The sequence below is a fragment of the Hipposideros armiger genome, unplaced genomic scaffold, assembly GCF_001890085.2.
Source record: "Hipposideros armiger isolate ML-2016 unplaced genomic scaffold, ASM189008v1 scaffold_591, whole genome shotgun sequence".
Lineage (NCBI taxonomy): Eukaryota > Metazoa > Chordata > Mammalia > Chiroptera > Hipposideridae > Hipposideros > Hipposideros armiger.
In genome coordinates, this window is record NW_017731941.1 from 433,602 (window position 1) to 442,891 (window position 9,290).

The following is a 9,290-nucleotide window of genomic DNA, read 5'->3' on the forward strand; positions in this document are numbered from 1 at the left end:
CACACACACACACACACACACACACACACACACACACACACACACACACACAGGGGCTCCAAATAGATTCAAACCTCAGGAGGTTAAAGAACACAGCATCCAATATGCAAATATGCCTGCAGCCAGGACTGCAGAGGTGAGAACGCCAGGCTGACAGCAGGCAATTCACACTTCAGAAAAGTGGCAAAGTGCCTTAGGTAGTTAAAAAAAACCTGAACAAAAAAACCCCCTCAATGTCATCAGAAGGTTCCAGAAGCTAAGGAAAAGTGCTCTTGGCTTTCCCTATATATACAATTTCCTCACAGCCTAGGAGGTTCAGGATTTAGGTGCCAAAAAATAATTCACAGATAAAAGGCTATACTGATGTGTTGTGTTCCAATATTTTCATTAAATTAATCAGAGTGCTGTTGCAAGCATAGCTCAACCCAAAAAGCCCTCAAATATACCTTTAGATACAGAAAGAGCTCTCCAAACCCTCCCCTAACTTGTATTTCATAGTCTAAAATCCCTTTAGCAGAAACAGTGTTTCATGCCACCATCTTATCAATTCAGCATCTACACTGTGCCAGATTCTTTACATGTATCTTTTTTAATACTCAAGACAACTCTTAGCAATAAGCATTATTATCTTCATTTTACGAGGAAACAGATTCAAAAAGGCTAAAATAATTACCCAAAGGCATAGTTGGTCTGTGAGTGGTGGGATTTGAATCCCAGTACGTCCAATTCCAAAGGCTATACAGTAAAACCTTGGATTGCGAGTAACGTGGTTTGCGAGTGTTCCACAAGACGAGCAAACATTTCTAATACATTTTAACGTGGTAAACGAGTGACGTCTTACAATACAAGTACTTTGTTTCTGGAACGAATTATGTTCGCAAACCAAGGTATTACTGTATATTCTTTTCCCTTATACAGCTCTCCTTACCATGCAAGAGCAGGGCTTGCAGCACAAGTGGCCCTGAGGACACGCAAATTATTTAAAAAATTACTTCCAATTCCGAAATTCCCAGTGTTTGATATATATTCACATGGAGATTTTAAAGATGTATGGCTGGAATCCTTTCCACAGAATAGGTTTTATTTGGAAGGGGATGTAGACGAAAGGCCTGGTGCCCAAAGACAAACTTGGAGGTGTACAGGATAGCCAGAGGCCCCTAAAATTTGCCTCTTTGATAAGGGTTCTATAGCTCCTCTGTTTTTTTCCTGGGAAACAGGAATCTAAACCACTTGTTCAAAACCACACCCAGTTGCTTACGGGTTCCCAAGTACCAAGTGTGGGGAACACCCTTGATGCTAGCCTTGGACAAGCACACAAGCACCTAACTTAGGGTGCTGGTGTCCAGGAAGTTTGCCCAGGCCACTGCACTGTGAGGAGGGCCAACTCTGCCAGCCCACAAGCAATTCTGTGACTGCTCAGCTTTTGTTACTTCCCATATCATAATGGTCTTTTCTCTGATTCTCCAACTCCCTTCTTCCCTTTCAAAGGAGTGGACAGAAATGAGCCACCCATCCATGAATAACGCTCTCTCTTGTAACAACAGCAGCAAAAAGAGAAAACACAGAAAGAAAAAGAAAAAAAGCCCTCAACTACCATGACTAAATTGAGACAAAATGTTCCCTCAACTGCACCTTTCCCTAGACATCTGCCACTTTCTTTTCTCATGGAGACCAAGCTGCTGAGTCATCTTGCTATCTCTGCTATTTGGCTGAGGGAAAAAACAGATTTCACCTGTAATAACATGAACATTGGCTTCTAGGATGAAGCCAAAGTCAGACAAGGTTGGGGGAAAAAAAAAATCATTCCCAGTAAAGGATTTCTGTTAAGTGGCTTATTAGTGCCATCTACTGTACAATTCTGGAAAGCAAACATGGGGAATTCTTTTATTAGGGCCTGAAGGGGTTCATTTATTCATTTTACATCTGTTGAGTGTGTGATGCGACAGGCAATGTGACAGGACTCAAGAGCAGATATGAAGCTAAAGACAAAGCCCCTGCTTTCTAGGGGTTCAGAGACTAGTGAAAGTGGAAGATATGTAAACAGAGAAGTTATCAGTGTGGTTTGTGCATTGTAGGGGTAATGTGTAAGATGGAAAGGAAGCAAAGAAAAAACAGTGATTATCTTTAGGTCCAAGGGGTACCCCATAAGGGTTTTGAAGGAAGGCTAGGAGCTGATCAGCAAAATAAAGGTAGAGGAAAGGGGTACTCCAGGCAAGGGGAGGAGTGTGAGCTAAAAACCACAATTACAAGACGACATTCCATTGCTAAACAGCTTATTTTATATTCTGTAGGCAATGGGAAGCCTTTGACTAGTTTTAGGCAGGGATGTAATATGGTCAGACTGACATTTTACAAAGACATTCTGGAAGCAAGGAAGGTGGAGAATGAATTAGAAGGAAAGACTGGAGGCAAGGAGACCCATCAGTTACAAGCCTGTTACCAACAGTCCAGATGACAAATGATATAGAGTTAAATTAAGGCAGAGGCTGTGAGAAAGGAGAGTAAGGAATGAATTTGAATATTTCAAAAAGGAAATCAACACTATTTCATGTTTCATTGTTCTAGGGAGAGAGAAAGAAAGGTGTTTGGTTTGGGTGACTAGGTGTAAAAGAAGTAGGTGGAGGAAGAAGTACAGTGTAAGCTAATGATTTCTGTTTGGGACAAGCTGAACTTGAAGTGTTATAACCACAAGGTAAATGGACAGATGGGTCTAGAGTTCAGTGATCATCTGATCCCATCTCTTCATTTCCCAAGGTGGAAATTTCCATTAGAGAAAAATTTTGCTCTCACCTTAAGTCAGCGGTTCTCAACCTGTGGGTCGTGACCCCTTTGGGGGTTGAACGACCCTTTCACAGGGGTCGCATGGTACTCGTATGTGGGCGTATCTGCATGTGGGCCTGGAGACGGATAGAGGAGCGGTGTCTTGGTTCCTAAGACCATCGAAAATATGTGTTTTCCGATGGTCTTAGGCGACCCCTGTGAAAGGTTGAGAACCGCTGCCATAGGTACCTCTGTAGCCCCCCTGCCTCCATTTGGGTAAGTCTGCCTGTGTATCTGGTATTACAAGCATTTCATCCTCTTTCAGTCAGAAACGGCATGGCACAATACAGAAAAGCATCACTGGCTTTGCAGTGAGAAAGACAGCTCCCTAATTTAACAGTTGTGTCATTGAGCAAAATACTTCTCTATGCCACACTTTCTCACAGTTGTTGTAGAGTTTAAAATAAATAATGTACACATAGTGTCTGACATCTCAGAAGTACTGAATATATGTGATTATTCTTATTTCTGTGTCATAAAAGATCATCAGAAAGCTTTATGTTGTTTTAATGGCATGCTCTTAGCTTTTATTGATAGTCGAATCAAGAAATGGCTTTTTATAATTTTCTGCAAAACTGCTGGCGAACACACTGTTCATCACACCATGTATATTCCTTATGCATAAGGTCCCACAAGATAAATTCCTTTTAATATAGGTACTACGAAGAAAGTTCACTCTTTTAAAGAATGGATTGTTTCCTTGTTATTTCTTTAACTTACAAGTTTTGAGCTAAATTGGGTACTCAATTACAGTTAATCTATTGGCCCATTGGCTATATTTGCTTGTTTCTATCATGAAGTTAATAGCTACCATTTTTTGAGGAGTTACTACTTGCCAGGCGCTGTGCCAAGTGCTTTCCCTTCATTATTTCAATAAATCTTCACAACTCCCTGGGACATTACTGCCATTTTTCAGAAGAGTGAAAAAGGAAACTATGGCTCAGAGATGTGTCTGGGTAGTAACTCAAAAGTAGGTCTGCTCTTAACCTCAACTCTATATTAGCATTTTACATTTGGCGATTTGATTGCATTCAGTTTACTTTACTTATATATTTTAAATGTAATAAACACATAGTGCCCAAACTAGGCCAGAACAAAGAAAAAGGAAGGTACTGTGTTTCCCTGAAAATAAGACCAGGTCTTATATTAATTGTTGCTCCAACAATCTACATTTATTCATGTACAAAAATCTACATTTATTCAAACAGTCATGTCTGGCTGATGATCTTAACTGGGACTTATGTTTGGGGTAGGGCTTATATTACAAGCATCCTCAAAAATCATGCTAGAGCTTATTTTTCAGTTAGGTCTTATTTTTGGGGAAACACGGTATATTTTAAGTGATGGGACTCATGAATTTCTTTACTTCTGCTCTGCCATGATATTATCCATTCCATAAATGAAGCAATTATTAAATATAAAATCTTTTTTGGAAAGTAAGTAGGATTTTAAGTTTAATAAGGTGAAAACTGAGGCTCAGGGAGGGGACAGTACGGCGCTCGGGCCGCTGGGCCCTAAACCCGGGAACTCTGGGATCCTGACGACCCACCCCATCACCACTTGCATCAGGGAAGCAAGGCTCAACCGGAACTGAACCCAGCCTTCTCTCTGTGCACATTGGAAACAGGTACCGCAAGTGGCTGAGGCTGAGCTGCCAACGCCTCACTGACAGCTTGGCGGGGGGCGCGCCCACCTTTGACCCTGCAGCGACCCGAGATTGTCAGTTGCGGACTCCCATCGCTCGGAACCTCAGTTCCTACGCGGAGAACAACCCAGAGGGCCCTCTCCAAGGCTACTCACCCCAAGCCGACCGAGACAGGAGGCGGCCCTTGGACGGAGAGGAGTTCGTCCACCAATCCGGAGAGCGCGATTGCGCTCTAGGAGACCAATAGTATGAAGCAGAAGAGTACTCGACCCGCCTCAAAGGTGCCTTTCACTCACTTAGAACAACGCGAGACCTGCACTGAAGCTGAACAATTGGTTGAAAGATGGACATTGTAGTTACGCCCACTGTTTCCTCAGATCTCTGATTGGTCTTCTAGAGGAGAAGGCGGCTAACATCAACGAGTTCCCTGGCTGCCTATTGGGGAGCAATACGGAACTGCCGGCGCGCGGGCGTTGGCGCGGGCGTTCGAACGGGCGCTTGGCGGCGTTGCCATAGGGATGCGGCCTGGCAGCCACCTCAAGTTCGTGAGTTGACGGGATATCTCTGTCGCCGGCCTTGGAGCTATCTCCTGTCGGCGTCGTCTTCTCCTGTCCTTAGACAGGGTTATTGACCGTGGAGGAATTTGGAAACCTCCGAGGTGAGAAGGGGCGGGGTAGGACCGGGACGGGTTAGGCCTGGTCCGAAGCCTTGGCGTCTGCCGCGTGAGAGAGGGTGCGCCGGACGCCGGCCGAGCGCGCGAGGAGGCCGGCGGTTGTGAGGGGACTGGGAATTGGCCTCTCCGGATTGTACGAACACTTACCTAACTCTCCTACCCTTCATCCCCACATGTCTATCCTTTCTTCAGCGATTATCTTGACCGCCACTTCTCCCATGAAGCATTTTGTGAGTCGTGAAGTTCCCCTGCTCTTGAACCCATAGGCCTGATTGGAACCTCTCTTAGAGTGCTTCTGTTCCGCTTTGAATTATTTATGTACTTCTGCGCATCCCGTTCTCCTCCCTTGTCCCTTGCAGTTCTGAGGTCTTCAAGGCAAGGATCTTTCACAATGCCCTACGCAAACAGGCATACCTCGGATATATTGAGGGTTTGGTTCCAGATCACCGTAATAGGAATATTGCAATAAAGCGAGTAGTCTTTTTGTTGTTGGAGGGTTTTACCTTCAATTTGTATGGAATGCAACACCTGTGAGGCACAATAAAACGAGGTATGCTTGCTGTAGATTTTTTTTCAGGGAATGAGTTGAATTTAATTCACTACAGCTAGATTGGATTCCCCTCTATGCCCTGTCCGGTTTTCCCTCCCAAACAGAGATTATATTTTATTTTTGTGGGAGTAGGGGTTGGAAACCTTAATCTCATGCAAAATGACTTGAAATTTCACTGTCAGCCTTTCCCTTTGTAAAAGAGAAAACTTGCTACAACCCTTCCCACATTGTGGCTTTTAATATTGGTCTCCCCGTGCTTTTATTAGTGTTTGCATAAAACAGACCGTTTTGTTGTTGCTGTATGCCAAGAGAGTTTATCTCAGTTTCTTAGTGACCCACAGCTATTGTCACATTTTAAGTGTGTTTTGGAAAATGCTTTTCTCCTTTGTATTTGTATTCTGCTTGTAGTCTCTCTACTTAAATGCATATAATAGCTGTTCTGGTAGCCTAACCATTCATCAGGTGTCCAAGATAGAACTGCATTACTAAGACTTGTTTCATTGCTAACTCATAAGACAGTACATACCTAATCTGCATTGTTGATGATTCTTATATCAAAATCATAGCTCAATGAAGACTTTAATAAAGGGAATGAAAAAGTCAGGTATAGTAGCTGTGTTCTTATTACCCTCATAAAAGTTTGAACACTACCTTATATATTGAATATGTAAACTGCAAGTCTGTGACATATAATGGAAACCAGACTGGGGGATTCAGGGTTTGGTCTGGGCTCTGTCTCTAGTTCACTCACTGTGGCTGGCTTTGCAAGTCATTTAGCCCCTTTAAACCTCACCTTTTCCATCTGGATCAAAGGATTGAATTAGATTAGAGTTCCTGTGGCTCTATGATCAATTTAATCAAGCAGTTGATGTCAGGTAGATATCATACATTCAGCCTTCCAAAGACCATACAGGTGGAAGTAATAGCTACTATTTATTGAGCATTTACCCTGTGCAAAACACTATATCAAAGGCTTTATATAAATATTACATCTTTCTTAGCATAGTACATTAATGTGCTGTTCACATAGCGTTTCATTAAAAACTTTTGAATTATGTTAATGAAAATCTTTAGCTATTCTTAGCATGTCCTTGGGGCAAACGAGGGCATGATCCTCTCATATTCCAGATTAGGTAGCAGTTTCAGCAGAAACAGCAGTTTCTTTCTCTGGGCTGCAATTTGTTTGTAAAGTAAGGGGTTGAACTCTTCTCAGATCCCTTACAGATTAATTGGTCTGTTAATCAAGTTTCCTGTGTTGACTCAGTAAACCTGTTCATAATTTGTGCAGAGTAGATCCACAAAAATTTTTGTTAAATGAATAATAGAGTTCTACTTCTTATACTTTGAGTATTGTGGTCATTGTATATTTCCTGAGTTATTGTCTCAAGGATTTTGATGTTCATATTTTATTAAACAAGAAGATTTTTCCTTAGGCCTAAACTAATAATAATAAAAGGTACTATTTGTATTGGAAAAGCTCAGTTTCCCACCAGTATGTCTTATTCCTGTGTAGGGAAAAACCTCAGTTCTTTTCCTCCTGTGCATCTCCTTTACTACTCACACAGAACACTTCACTTATGACTCTTCTGGTCACAAAATATGTGGGAATTTTTCCTCCACCAAACCTCTGTGACACCAGCTGTGTGTTCTACAATTTAACTCAGTCTATTTGGAGATATTGTCAGATCCCATAGGTTAAGGACTCAGTTCCACAAGACTGCTCTCACACCACTTCAGATGATAATCGCAAATAGTACATCCCCAGGTTACCCATAGCTTCAGTCAGATTTGGCTACAAATTGGAGGTTCCCATGAACCCCTCCTTGGCTTCAATTAACTTGCTACAGCAGTTCACAGAACTCAAGGAAATACTTATGTTTACCAGTTTATTAAAGGTTATGATAAAGGATACAGATAAACAGCCAGATGAAGAGATACATAGGGTGAGGTCTGGGAGGATCCCAAACACAGAAACTTCTTTCTGTACCCCTGGAGTTGGGGTGTATCACCCTTGCAGTATAGATGTGTTCACCAAACTGGAAGCTCTCTGAACCCCATACTTTTGGGATTTTATGGAGGTTTCATCACATATGCATGATTAATTACTAGCACCATTTCCAGCCTCTTTCCTCTCTATGGAGAAGTAGGGAGGTAGGGCCGAAAATTCCAAGCTTCTAATTATGGCTCTGTCTTTCTGGTGACCAGGTCACATCCAGGAGCCCACCCAGAGTCCCCTCAGAACAAAAGATGCTCCTGGTGGTTTTTTTTGTTTGTTTTGTTGTTTTTTTTAAGATTTTTATTGGGGAATTGGGGGGATGGGAACAGTGCTGGGGAATTGGGGGAAGGGGAACAGACAAGTTGCTGTCCTTTTGTTCTTCAGTCTAGTTGTGGAGGACGTTGCTTCACTGGCCCAAGTTGGCACCATCATTGCGCTCTTCCCCGGGCAAGGCAGATCAGTCGCCAGCTTCTGGACGGCCGCTCACTGCGGCTGCTGGCCGCTCACGCTGGCTGCTGGCTACACACGGTAGCCCATGGCAACCCACTGCCACAGGGGCTGCAGCCTACGCCGTCGCCGGCAACTTAAGGCAGCCCAGCTCCAGGTTGAGCTGTTGTTCAGCATCTTAGCTGTAGAGGGCAGTGTCACTGGCCCTCATATGTGGGATCTGAACTGGGCCCCTCTGGGGTCCCAAGCCAGTTCTTAACCATCGCGCCACGCGGCCGGCCTGATGCTCCTGGTGTTTTACTTAGGAATTTACAAGGGTTTTAGGAGCCCTAGGTCAGGGATAGAATCAAAGATCAAATATTAGAACAAAAGATGCTCCTAGTGCTCTTATCACTTAGGAAATTACAAGGGTTTTCAGGAGCTTTGTGCCAGGAACCAGGGACAGAGACCAATATATATGTTCTATTATCTCACACCATTTTATTGTTGCTTATGTATCAGACATTGAATTTAGCATTTTATTTACATTATCCCAGATAATCCTCACAGGTAAACATCTTTTCCAAGTCACTATTTTTTATCTGTTTAACTGCAGTAGTTTCCTAAATTACTTCCCTCCTTCCATTTTTGCCCACCACTTTATTGGGGAACAGCCATGGTCATTGGTTACACATTGCTTTCATGCTACAATGGCATAGTTGACTCATTTAAGGAGGGCGCAGCCTCACAGTGGCCCATACGGGGATCGAACTGGCAACCTTAGTGTTATCAGCACAATGCCCTAACCAACTGAGCTAACCAGTCACCCCAAGCAGAGTGATCTTTAAAGATCATGCCCTTTCCCTACTTAAAATCTTCCAATAACTTCCTGTTTCACTTTAAATTAAAATCAAGACGTATTTCCATAACCCAATAGACCCTACATAATCTGGCCTCATCTCATATTACTATCCCTCTCACTGTGCTAGTCAAATTGGCCTCTTGATTGCTTGAGCTCATTTTCACCTAGGGCAGTGTGCTCCCCTGGAATGCTCTTCCTCCTGATCTTTACATGAATGACTCCTTCCTATTATTTCAGATTTCACCTCAAATGTTCCCCTCTGAATGAGGCCTTTTCTTTTTTTTGCGTTCGAACGGGCGCTTGGCGGCGTTGCCATAG

The 9,290-nt window shown here is 43.0% G+C and overlaps 2 protein-coding genes across 5 annotated transcripts in view; one reads left to right on the forward strand and one right to left on the reverse strand.

Annotated features, from left to right (window-relative positions):
* NUDT2 (nudix hydrolase 2) overlaps positions 1-4,698 on the reverse strand; it is an 11,420-nt gene extending 6,722 nt beyond the window's left edge. Inside the window, exon 1 of one of the 2 annotated variants that reach the window (XM_019624507.1) lies at positions 4,621-4,698. The gene's annotated coding sequence lies outside the window, so the exon portion shown is untranslated. The other variant, XM_019624508.1, reaches the window with a different exon arrangement.
* A 121-nt stretch (positions 4,699-4,819) lies between these two features.
* KIF24 (kinesin family member 24) overlaps positions 4,820-9,290 on the forward strand; it is a 58,726-nt gene continuing 54,255 nt past the window's right edge. For all 3 annotated transcript variants that reach the window (XM_019624504.1, XM_019624503.1, XM_019624506.1), the window contains exon 1: positions 4,820-5,123. The gene's annotated coding sequence lies outside the window, so the exon portion shown is untranslated. The remainder of the gene's footprint in view (positions 5,124-9,290) is intronic.